Source organism: Tursiops truncatus, chromosome 8 (genome assembly GCF_011762595.2).
Source record: "Tursiops truncatus isolate mTurTru1 chromosome 8, mTurTru1.mat.Y, whole genome shotgun sequence".
Classification (NCBI taxonomy): Eukaryota; Metazoa; Chordata; class Mammalia; order Artiodactyla; family Delphinidae; genus Tursiops; species Tursiops truncatus.
The window spans coordinates 80,447,967-80,459,114 of NC_047041.1; the positions used below are offsets into that span (position 1 = coordinate 80,447,967).

The window sequence follows — 11,148 nt, forward strand, 5'->3', positions numbered from 1 at the left end:
AGCTATTTAGTGTCTTTAAAAATAAAAATTAGGTTTAAAAATGTTCTCTGTGATGGAAAATGCAGAAAATTTTAAGGAGGAAGCCAAACCAATTCTTGAAGATTTAAACCGCCCTCCAGGTGGGTCTGGGTGTTCAGAAGATAAGTCAAACTGCTTGGTGGCATCTGGTTAAAAAACATATTTGAGGTTCAAATATAACAGACATTAGCAAATGTAGCTGGGCTTGCTACTTTCGGAGATCATTCTTTATCAAAGAAACTCAAGGTTTTTTTTCACTGAAATATACCATTTATCTATCTTAAGGACCTTGGTCAATTGAATCTGATGAAATATAAATATGTAAAGAAGAACCTGCATTAACTTAATGCTTTACAGTTTACTAAGTACCTTCCTGTAGGCATTTTATTTACAGAAAGGAGGAGATGTATGAATTCTCCCCTTTTTAGTTGAGGAAGCAGAGGTCCAGAGATATTAAACGTCTTACTCAAGGGCACACAACTGTGAAGTTATGTGATTGTGATGCAAATCAATTCCATTTCTCTTTCAACTACATATCTGGAATGTTTTAGCACTTGCAATTTTTGGAGTGTTTTCATATATGCATATTTACTCTATTCTTACAGTAGCCCCAGGGAATGATGGTGACTAGCATTTAAGGGTATGGACTTCAAAATCAGATTGCCTCAGTTCAAATTCTGACTCTGCTGCTTACTATGTGACCTTAGACAAGGTACCTAACCTCTTCGCGTTTCAGTTTCCTCACCTCTAAAACAGGATTGTAATATCTATCTCACAGGGGAAAGGGGAGGATATGTAAGTATTAAGTGAGATACTATAAGAAAAAGACTTGAAACGGGACCTGGCACAAAGTAATATATGTGAGTTTTTACACTGAGTATGTGTTAGTTCTTACATATAGGATTGTTACGTCATTTTATAGATAAAAGAACTGTGGCCTCAAGTTTAATGACTTGCCTGCTGAGTTAGAATCCAAACTCAATTCTACTGATTCACAATCTGCTTCTATCTCACTACCCCAGCCTGGTTTATGTAGAAATCTAGCCTTTACTGAATTCTATTCAAGTTGGAGAATTATAGACAAGAGTTCTAAATCAGGTGTCCATCTGTGGATTTAGGGGTTACGAAAACCCTCTAAAATGGTATGGAAAATGTGTCTTAGTATATTTTTCAAGAAAAAGGCTCACAGCTTTCATCAGGTTCATGAAAGAGGTCCAAAACTCATAAAGGTTAGGAGACACTGACTGTGAGACAGTATAGCATAACATTTAGGGTCCTAGTCTTTGGAACTGCCTGGGTTCAAATCACAAGTCTAACATTTATTAACTCTGTGACCATGGGCAACTTAATCATCCTGTAACTTTATTTTCTCATCTGTAAAAGTATCATGATAATTTGTAAGGATTAAATTAATTAATACATATAAAAACAATTAGAACACTGCTTGGCACATAACAAGCTCCATATAAAGGTCATGATCAAAGGATGCTTAAAAACCAAGTGGATTTAATCCACTTGGAAAGTGAGTTAGTAGTATAGCTAATATCAATGGAACTCAGCACTATGCCTGCCTGGCCTATTGCTATGGTACACAGCCTCTAAGATGGTCCCAATGTTCCCCACTTCCTGGTTTTCATACCCTTGTGTAACTCCCTTCTCCTGAGTGGATTTATTGAGCTTCTAATGAATCATATATGCACAAGTGATGAAATGCTACTTCTGAAATTAGGTTATAAAAAGACAGTGGTTTCTGTTTTGGATGTTCTCTTGTTCTTGGACTGTTCACTGTTGGGGAGGTCACCCACCATGTTATCAGGCAGCCCTGTGGAGAGGTCCATGTGAAAAGAAACTGAGGGAGGCCTCTGGCTGACATCAAGGAAACAAGGCCCTCAGTCTAACAGCCCTAAGGAATAGAAGCCCACATGAGCAAACCTGAAAGCAAATCTTCCTCCAGTCAGGTTTTAAGATGAAACTTCAGACCCAGCCAACAAATTGGCTGCAACCTCATGAGAGAATTTAAGCCAGAGCCACCCAACTAAGCTGGACCCAGATTCGTGACCCACAGAAACCATCAGATAATAAACATTTATTGTTTTAAGCCACCAAGTTTGTGGCTAATTTTTTTGCAGCAATAGAGCTCTCATTTAGAACTTACAACCACCCTATGATGTAGGTATTATACTGATTTACAGAGGAAACCAGGAGAGGTCAAATGACTAATTCCTACTGGTACCGAATTTTGCCTGATTCCAAAGCCATGCTCTTTCTTTTTTTTTTTTTTAAGATTTTTTTTTTGATGTGGACCATTTTTAAAGTGTTTATTGAATCTGTTACAATATTGCTTCTGTTTTATGTTTTGGTTTTTTGGCTGTGAGGTATGTGGGATCTTGGTTCCCTGACCAGGGATTGAACCCACACCCCCTGCATTGGAAGGGGAAGTCTTAACCACTGGACCACCAGGGAAGTCCCAAAGCCATGCTCTTTCTTAGCTAGGATATTAATTTCTTTTTTTACTCATTTTTGAGATTACCTTTGAATCTGTGTAGGTTTTGCTTTCAAAAATTAAAATAAGAAGCCCTCTGCAAGGCCATGAAGATGAGCCGTTCTGTCTCTCTGCAGCTCTTCTTATCCTCCTGGCCACCCTGGTGGCTGGCACCCCAGGGGATGAAAACAAGAGCCCTGCCCAAGCCCTGTGGCCTGGTTTCTGCCTGGAGCCTCTGTACACGGGTCTCTGCAGGGCCTGGAAGATCAGGTACTTCTACAACTCTAAGTCTTGGCTCTGTGAGACCTTTGTATATGGCGGCTGCCGTGAGAAGAAGACCTGTGGTGGTGCTGTGGGGGCCTGACGAGGACCTGTGAACTGTGCTCCCTGGAGACGCTGAAGTCTGGGGAGGACCCACGCAGGGCTGGGCTGTGGCTGCTTCTGAAACAGTATGGCCTCCTCCACTTCCTTCTCAGTGCTACCCTCCTCTGAAGAACCCTGCCCCTTTCCTTCTCCCCATGGGTCTACATGCCTTTTCTCTGTCTCATCCAGTTGGCTCTAAGCACCATGAGAGCAAGTCTTTACTTTCTCCCTAGCACTTAGCACAGTTCCTGGCATAAAGGAGACAGTCCATAAATATTTGAGGAAGAAAGGAATGAATGCAGGAGCACATTCCCCATGACCCTAGTAACTACAGTGCCTATGGTTTGAAGGCAGGATTCTTGTCCCAACCCTAATCCTCACTGAATCCTCACCTTCATCCCCCTCCCCACCATCACTGCTCTCTTTGTGAGTGGCCAAGGTGGAATTTCTGGCATCCAGTTCTCAGCATCAGTGGCTGCAGAGATCTTTTCAATAAAGAAGTCCCTTTCCCTCACAGTGATGTTGAACATTTTCCTGTCTGTGGCTTCAGTCTGGCCTTATACTTAAATAAATTCATTTTCTTATTAATCTAAAAAAACTTAAAATAAGACTTACTGAAGTTATTCAGGAATAAACTTTGATCTACTTTTGAAACATATTACTGATTTTTATTTTAACTGGACCTTGGAAGCCTTAGTAACTCTCACAGAGAAAAATACTAGGTTTTATACACATTTATGTTATAGGGAATACAGTCTAAGATTTTTATAAACATTAAATTATAGAGCCTAAGTCTGAGCTCTTCAAAATAACCTCCAAATTATTATTGTTATTTATTTTGGGAACAAAGCCCCAACCCCCCCCACCCCTGCCACTGGCAATTACCAATTTGTTCTCTTTTATCTAGTAGCTTTTTTTTTTTTTTTTTTTTTTAGATTCTCCATATGAGAGATCAAATGGTATTTGTCTTTCTCTGTCTGACTTATTTCACTTAGCAAAATACCTTCAAGGTCTATTTGCGCTGTCACAAATAGCAAGATTTCATATTTTTTATGGCTAAATAATATTCCATTGTATAAAGATTTTCTTTTTTCATTCATCCATTAATGGACACTTAAATTGTTTCCATGTCTTAACTATTGTATATAATGCTGCAATGAACATGGGAATGCATATACCTTTTCAAGTTAGCATTTTTGTTTTCTTCAGATATATTGCTCAAATTGAAGGATCACATGGTGTTCTATTTTTAATTTTATGAGGAACCTCCATCTGTTTTCCATAGTGGCTGCACCAAGTTACATTCCCACCAACAGTGCATAAGGGTTCCCTTTTCTCCACATCCTTGCCAACACTTATTTCTTGTCTTTTTGGTGAAAGCTATTCTAACGGGTCGGGGGTGATATCTCATTTGTGATTTTGATTTGCATATCCCCGATGATTAATGATGCTGAGAAGTTTTTCATGTACCTGTTGGCCGTCTGTGTATCTTCTTTGGAAAAATATCTATTCAAATCTTCTGCTCATTTTTAAATCATATTGTTTTTGTTTTGCTATTGAGTTCTATGAGTTCTTTATATGTTTAGGATATTAGCCACTTAGAGAAATATGATTTGCAAATATTTTCTCCCATTCAGTAGGTTTCATTTTGTTGATGGCTTCATTTGCTGTGCAGAAGTTTTTTAGTATGATGTAGTCTCATTTATTTTTGCTTTTGTTACTTTTCCTTTTGGTGTTAGAGTCAAAAAATCATCTCTAAGACTTACGTCAAGGAGCTTACTGTCTATGTTTTCTTTTATGACTTTTATGGTTTCAGGTCATACAATCAAGTCTTTAATCCATTTTGTGTTAATTTTTGTATATGGTGTAAGGTAAGGGTGCAGTTTCATTCTTTTGCATGTGGCTGTCCAGTTTTTCCAACATCTATTGAAGAGACTGTCATTTCCCCATTGTACAGTCTTGTCCTTTGTCCCTTGTTGCAAATTAATTGACCCATATGCATGGATTTATTTCTGGGCTCTCTATTCTGTTCCATTGATCTCTGTGTCTGTTTTTATGCCAATACTACACTGTTTCCATGACTATAGATTTGTAATATAGTTTGAAATCAGGGAGCATGGTATCCCCAGTGTTGTTCTTCTTTCTGAAGATTGCCTTGACTATTTGAGATTTTTTTTTAGTTCCAAACAAATTTTAGGATTATTTGTTTTATCTCTCTGAAAAATGCCAATGGAATTTTAACAGAGATTGCATTGAGTCTGCTGAGTAGTACTGACATTTTAACAGTATTGATTCTTTCAATCCATGAGCATGGAATATCCATTTATTGGTGTCTGTTTCAATTTCTTTCACTGATGTCTTATAGTTTTCAATATATATGTCTTTCACCTCCTTGATTAAGGGAACATAGTCCTTTTAAAAAATCATTTATATTTAAATTTATTAAAAGCATTAAGTAAGATGGATAATTACCCATCACCTATTGACTCCCATCCTCAAATAAAATTTCCTCAGTAAGACAGTGGTCTCTTGACTCTGGGCCCTTTGACTCTTGGTCCAGCAATCTGACAGTTCCATCCCTGATTTCACAGTGCAGGAAATACTTAGAGTCCTGGGATAGTTAATGATCCATGCCAAACCATTAGAACAAGCTATAGGACCCATTTAAACTTGTGGTCAATTTGAAGAAGAACATTAAAGAAGAGATATTTATGACTTCAGAATATAGTTCAGGCTTCACAAACCAATTCCTTGACAGAACCCCTTCCCTCTGACTTACTGAAATAATTACTAACTTTAACTCAATGGGATATTAAAAATTGATCTCTGGTTACTGTAGCAAATTGAGAACAAAATGAAAATCATTAATCCCAGAGGCAAAGATGTCTTGAGTACAGAAACATTCCAGTGGAATATATTACAAAAATGACTAAATGTATTTTTGTTTCAGATACCATAATTCTCTCTCTCTATCTGCTCATCCATGTAGCTATACATCATCTATGTTAGAATCAGCCTCTCAATATTTAAATTATTCCTAATTTCAAAACAGACGATAAATGCTTCTTGGGTCAATATGCCCCAAAGGAGTGACATATCCATAGTTTTTTAGACGATGAGTTATTTGAATGTTTAAGGCTTAATGAAAATACAGTATAAAAATGTTAAAAACAAAAATCTAATTTTTGACACTGTATATACAATAAAATTATTTTCTTAAATTTAGTTTCATCATTTTAACAATACATTTAAGATCAATCCCGGTTGACTTTACTCACAGTAGGTGCTGAAGACTAAAACTGGTTTGTGTATATGTAGAGAGAATGCATCTCTGTGGGTGTGATAAATAAGTGATACGATTAGACATAAAAATTAGAGAATACCTGCCATTGATAATAGTAGATCATCAAGACTGACTATCAGGCACTTCCCTTGTGGCACAGTGGTTAAGAATCCACCTGCCAATGCAGAGGGCACGGGTTTGATCCCTGGTCTGGGAAGATCTCAGATGCCGTGGAGCAACTAAGCCCGTGAGCCACAACTACTGAGCTTGTGCTCTAGAGCCTGCGAGCCACAACTACTGAGCCCATGTGCCGCAACTACTGAAGCCCACACACCTAGAGCCCGTGCTCTGCAACAAGAGAAACTACCGCAATGAGAAGCCCTTGCACCTCAACGAAGAGTAGCCTCGATTCACCCAACTAGAGAAAGCCCGCGCACAGCAACTAAGGCCCAATGCAGCCAAAAAAAAAAAAAAAAAAGTTAAAGACTGACTATCAATACTCACTGCTTTTGCTAGGCTGAACACCACACTATTTTTTTTTTGGATGGATCAAAACCAGGAATTGGCATAATCACTGATACAATCTCAATCTTAACATAAATCTTAAAAATATATTCTGCATTGTATGGGGTAGAGTACTTAAAAAAAAGAAAAGGGCTTAGGATCAGGGATAAGGGATTTTGGTCCTGTTTTGCCACTATGTGATTTCCAATGCAACTTTGGGAAAGTTGCCTTTTCTCTCTGGGATTAATCTTCCTTATCTATAAAGTGAGAAGATTGATCTTTAAGATTCCTCCCAATATTAATACTCTAGACTGAATAATTACAACCTAATTTAAAGTACCTTAAAATATTCAAATAACTGAACTTCTAAAAAAAAAATACAGTTATATTACTCCTTTAGGGCACCCAACAAACATTTATTTCCAAGTACAATGGATTCGTACGGTTCACATACTCTGTATCTGTGAATTTGCCTGCTCACTAAAATTTATTTGTAACCCCAAAATCAAAACTCACATTGCTTTTGTGGGCATTCATGGATATGCTCAATGTGTTGAAAAATTTGAGTCACACAATGTACATGTTCCCAGCTGAGGTCAAATAAGGCAAAGTTCTGTCTGCTTGTTTCAGCTCTCCTACTATAAAGTGCCTTTTTTTGCAGTCTTTTTAGTGCCACATTATTTGCTTTTTTTTTTTCACTTTTTGTTGGTGATTTCTCTGTTTCAAATTGCCCCCAAGAGCAATGCTAATGTTCCCAAGTCCAAGAAGGCTCTGATGTACCTTATGTAGAAAACACGTGTGTTAGATAAGCTTTGTTCAGGCATGAGTTGTAGTTTTGTTGGTGATGAGTTCAATGTTAAAGAATCAAAAATATGTATTAAATAGGGTGTCTTTTAATAAAAACACACACAAAACAAGGTTATATATTGATTGGTCGATGAAAATGTTATGATCAGAGACTTGCAGTAATCTAACCCTGTATTTCCCCTAGGAGTTTGCAAAAATGTTCTTTCCAAATATTATCCTTCTCTAAAAATTCTTTAGTAACTGTACAATACAATTTTATTTTCATATAGTTTTTCAGGTGTTCACCAAAGTATTTGATGTGACAATCATAATGTAAGGTACAGCTAAACGTTTAGGATTCCATCTTTTCTGTTAATAATACTCCTCTCTGCTATTTCTAAATTTCTTCATTTTCCAACTTATTTCCACTTGAGTTGTATCTGAACAGTCCAAGATTTCATTTGATATTATAATTCTTCTAAAACATTATTTTACAGGGAACCTCCCTTCCTATAACTCAATAAAACACTTACCTTCTTTGAGTTCACATTCAGCCTGCTCAATATTCTATCTCTGGGAATGTAACAGCATCATTTTGACAGAAGCATATCTAAACATATTAATACCCTGGAGAACATGCCTAGGAGATGGGAGCAATACAGTTTCAAAGAGTGCACTTGATTTTCCAATAAAAACTTGAAACCCTATGATCTGAACCATCTGTGGACAATTTGATAAACAGATACAAGAGGAAGGGTGGAAAAAAAAAAGATGCTCTTGATATTTTACTCCTTGTGTTAACAACAGATTGCTGGAGTTACTACTTTCGAATTCTGAAAATATTGAAACTCATTTCAAACCAATACAGGCAATGGGTTTTATAATAGCTTGAATTGCAAGTTAAATAGGGAGAAATACACCCTGTTTAACATAGAGCAATCTGTGTATGGTGGAATAATGTATTGCCATATTAATCTGCATTTTATTCTCACTGCTGTAAATAATTTTCACCTCTTTGTCTAAAGAAGACAGCAATGTTTTTGTCTTTGCTTTTCCCAGAAATGGGAAAAAACACAAGCATACCCAAAAGATCACTTCCAAACAGAACATTTGTTTTCAAAAGTCTAGGCTCATAAGAGAATATGGAACTAGATTATCTAAGTAGAGGGATTTCAGGATTGGGAAAGGTAATAAATTAGCCTTTAGACAAGAAAGGTTTTGAGAGAGTTTTTCTGGAAAATGGTGGAGTAGGAGTCTGGAAAGTTCAGAAGCAATGGAGAATGATGTGCTGATCTGTAGTCTACTACCAGGGAGATGCTGGTCTCAGGTGAGATGACTGCGAGGTGTACCTGAGAAGGTCAGTAACTAGAGAATGCAGTTTCCAGCCTCAGCAAATATCTAAATGCCCTTTGATAGAGGCAGAGAAGGTGCATGTAACAGTGATGACCAGTGTGCACTGCAGACCAGAAGGCTATTCTTCAAATATTCTTCAAATATTGTGATTCTCAATAAATGCTGGAGGGAGTGTGGAGAAAAGGGAACCCCCCTACACTGTTGGTGGGAATGTAAATTGGTGCAGCCACTATGGAGAACAGTGTGGAGGTTCCTTAAAAAAAAACTACAAATAGACTTACCATATGATCCAGCAATCCCACTCCTGGGCATATATCTGGAAAAGACAAAAATTCTAATTCAAAAACATATATGCAATGTTCATAGCAGCACTATTTATAATAGCCAAGATATGGAGGCAACCTAAATACCCACTGACAGATGAATGGATAAAGAAGATGTAGTATACAATGGAATACTACTCAGCCATAAAAAAGAATGAAATATTGCTATTTGCAACAACATGGATGGACTTAGAGGATATTATGCTAAGTGAAGTAAGTCAGACAGAGAATGACACAGATAACACTCCACTATTTATAAAATATATAAACCACAAGGATTTACTGTATAGCACAGGAAACTATGTTCAATATCTTATAATAACCTACAGTGGAAAATAATCTGAAAAAGAATATATATATATATATATACACACACACACACACACACACATAACTGAATCGCTTTGCTGTACCCCTGAAACTAACACAATATTGTAAATCAACTATAGTTCAATTAAAAAAGAAAGAGACACTTTGCAGATTTAACAACAGCAACAACAAAATATTTTGACTCTCATATTACTCTAGGCTCCCTGCAAAAACATAAATTTCAATTTTGAATCAGGTAGGGAGGAGTTCTGAGTACATTGATCTGATTTTTTTTAAGAAAAATAAGATCATGTTTCTTGCATTGGCTCATAGACAAAACTCATACCCATATGTTAACTCATGTAACCCTAACAACCCTGCAGTGTTGGTGCCATTAAACCTATTTTACAGATAAGGAAAGTGAGGCACAGAAAAGTCAACTACCTTGTCTAATGTCACAGAGCTAGGAGGTAACAGAGCTGGGATTTGAACCTGAACAGCTTGGCTAGACACTCTGTGCGCCTGAACACTCCTCTCTTCTGCCTATACTGTCATGTCCATGTCAGGCCCCTTAACTCTTTTTAAAAGTGATCTGCTACAAATAATTACTGTGCATGTGTTTTATCTCCTCTTAGCTCCCTGAGGACTGGAATGCTTCTTATTCTTTGTGTTTCCTACAGTGCCTGACACTGACCTGGGAAAAAAATGCCACTCTTACATAAATATGTAAAAATCAAGCTTGTTTACAAAACAGATCTGAATATATGTGTGCAAAGACACACACATGTATATGTAGTCTTTAAAACACAGATGGACGTCCAGGATCCATCAGATTCAATGCAATAAATATCTATAGTAAGTGTCTCAAACCATGTTAATCACATATTAAAATACATTTACACTAAAGAATACATTGATATTTTTCATTATATGTTTCACTTCATGACATCAGAACATACAATAAAAATGGTAATTAGACATGTTTTTTAAAGCAGCGAGTAAACTAGCTCTGAAGTTTATTTTGAATGCCATTTTAGAACTATTTTGAGAAAGGAATACATGATTTTTCAAGAGCATGCCACAGCTAATAGAGAGGAGCCTACTCAAATCCCCCTTCAGACCTGAAGAACTTATGCCCCACCTGCCAGGAGTGCTGCCAGCTGCCAGTCCTCCAAGCTGAGCCCTTGCCAGAAATTACCCTCAACTGGGGAAACCCGCCTCAAGCAGAAGTACCCAGCACACGATCACTGGTCAATGTGGGAATACAATGGTACGGCCCTCCTTGTCACAACTTGAGACCACTTCGATGGGCCATCATAACTTCAGAGCTCCCCGTGAGATTCATCTATGGCCTTCCTTGAAACTGAATCAACACCTAACTTCTCCCTCTGCCTAATCTTATTTTCTTCCCTTTCCTTCCACCAAGTGTTGGTCCTGAGAGCCCTCCAAATAAACTTCCGCATGCTAATCTTCATGTCAGTATCTGCTTCTTGTGGAAATCAAGCTGGGACATTTCATGCATCCAAATAGACGCTACATGCTAAACTGCCATCAGCCTTGTTTCTTTGGAGACATGCTCAATACATTTTTTTCCTGCTGAAGTACTTATGTAATCTAACCTAATGGAAGTAGATAAGCCATGTCCAAAGAGTCAAGAGGCTTATCTGGCCCTGCTGTGATTCCCAACATTAAAATAAGAAGATCCTCTTCTAAACAATTATTAGATC

General features: G+C 37.4%; 1 long non-coding RNA gene across 1 annotated transcript in view; it reads right to left on the reverse strand.

The window, feature by feature from the left end:
• Positions 1 to 9,107, reverse strand: part of LOC141279269 (uncharacterized) — a 326,550-nt gene extending 317,443 nt beyond the window's left edge. The window contains exon 1 of the long non-coding RNA XR_012333241.1: positions 9,071 to 9,107. This is a non-coding gene — a long non-coding RNA (uncharacterized lncRNA). The remainder of the gene's footprint in view (positions 1 to 9,070) is intronic.
• Between the last annotated feature and the right edge of the window lie 2,041 nt (positions 9,108 to 11,148).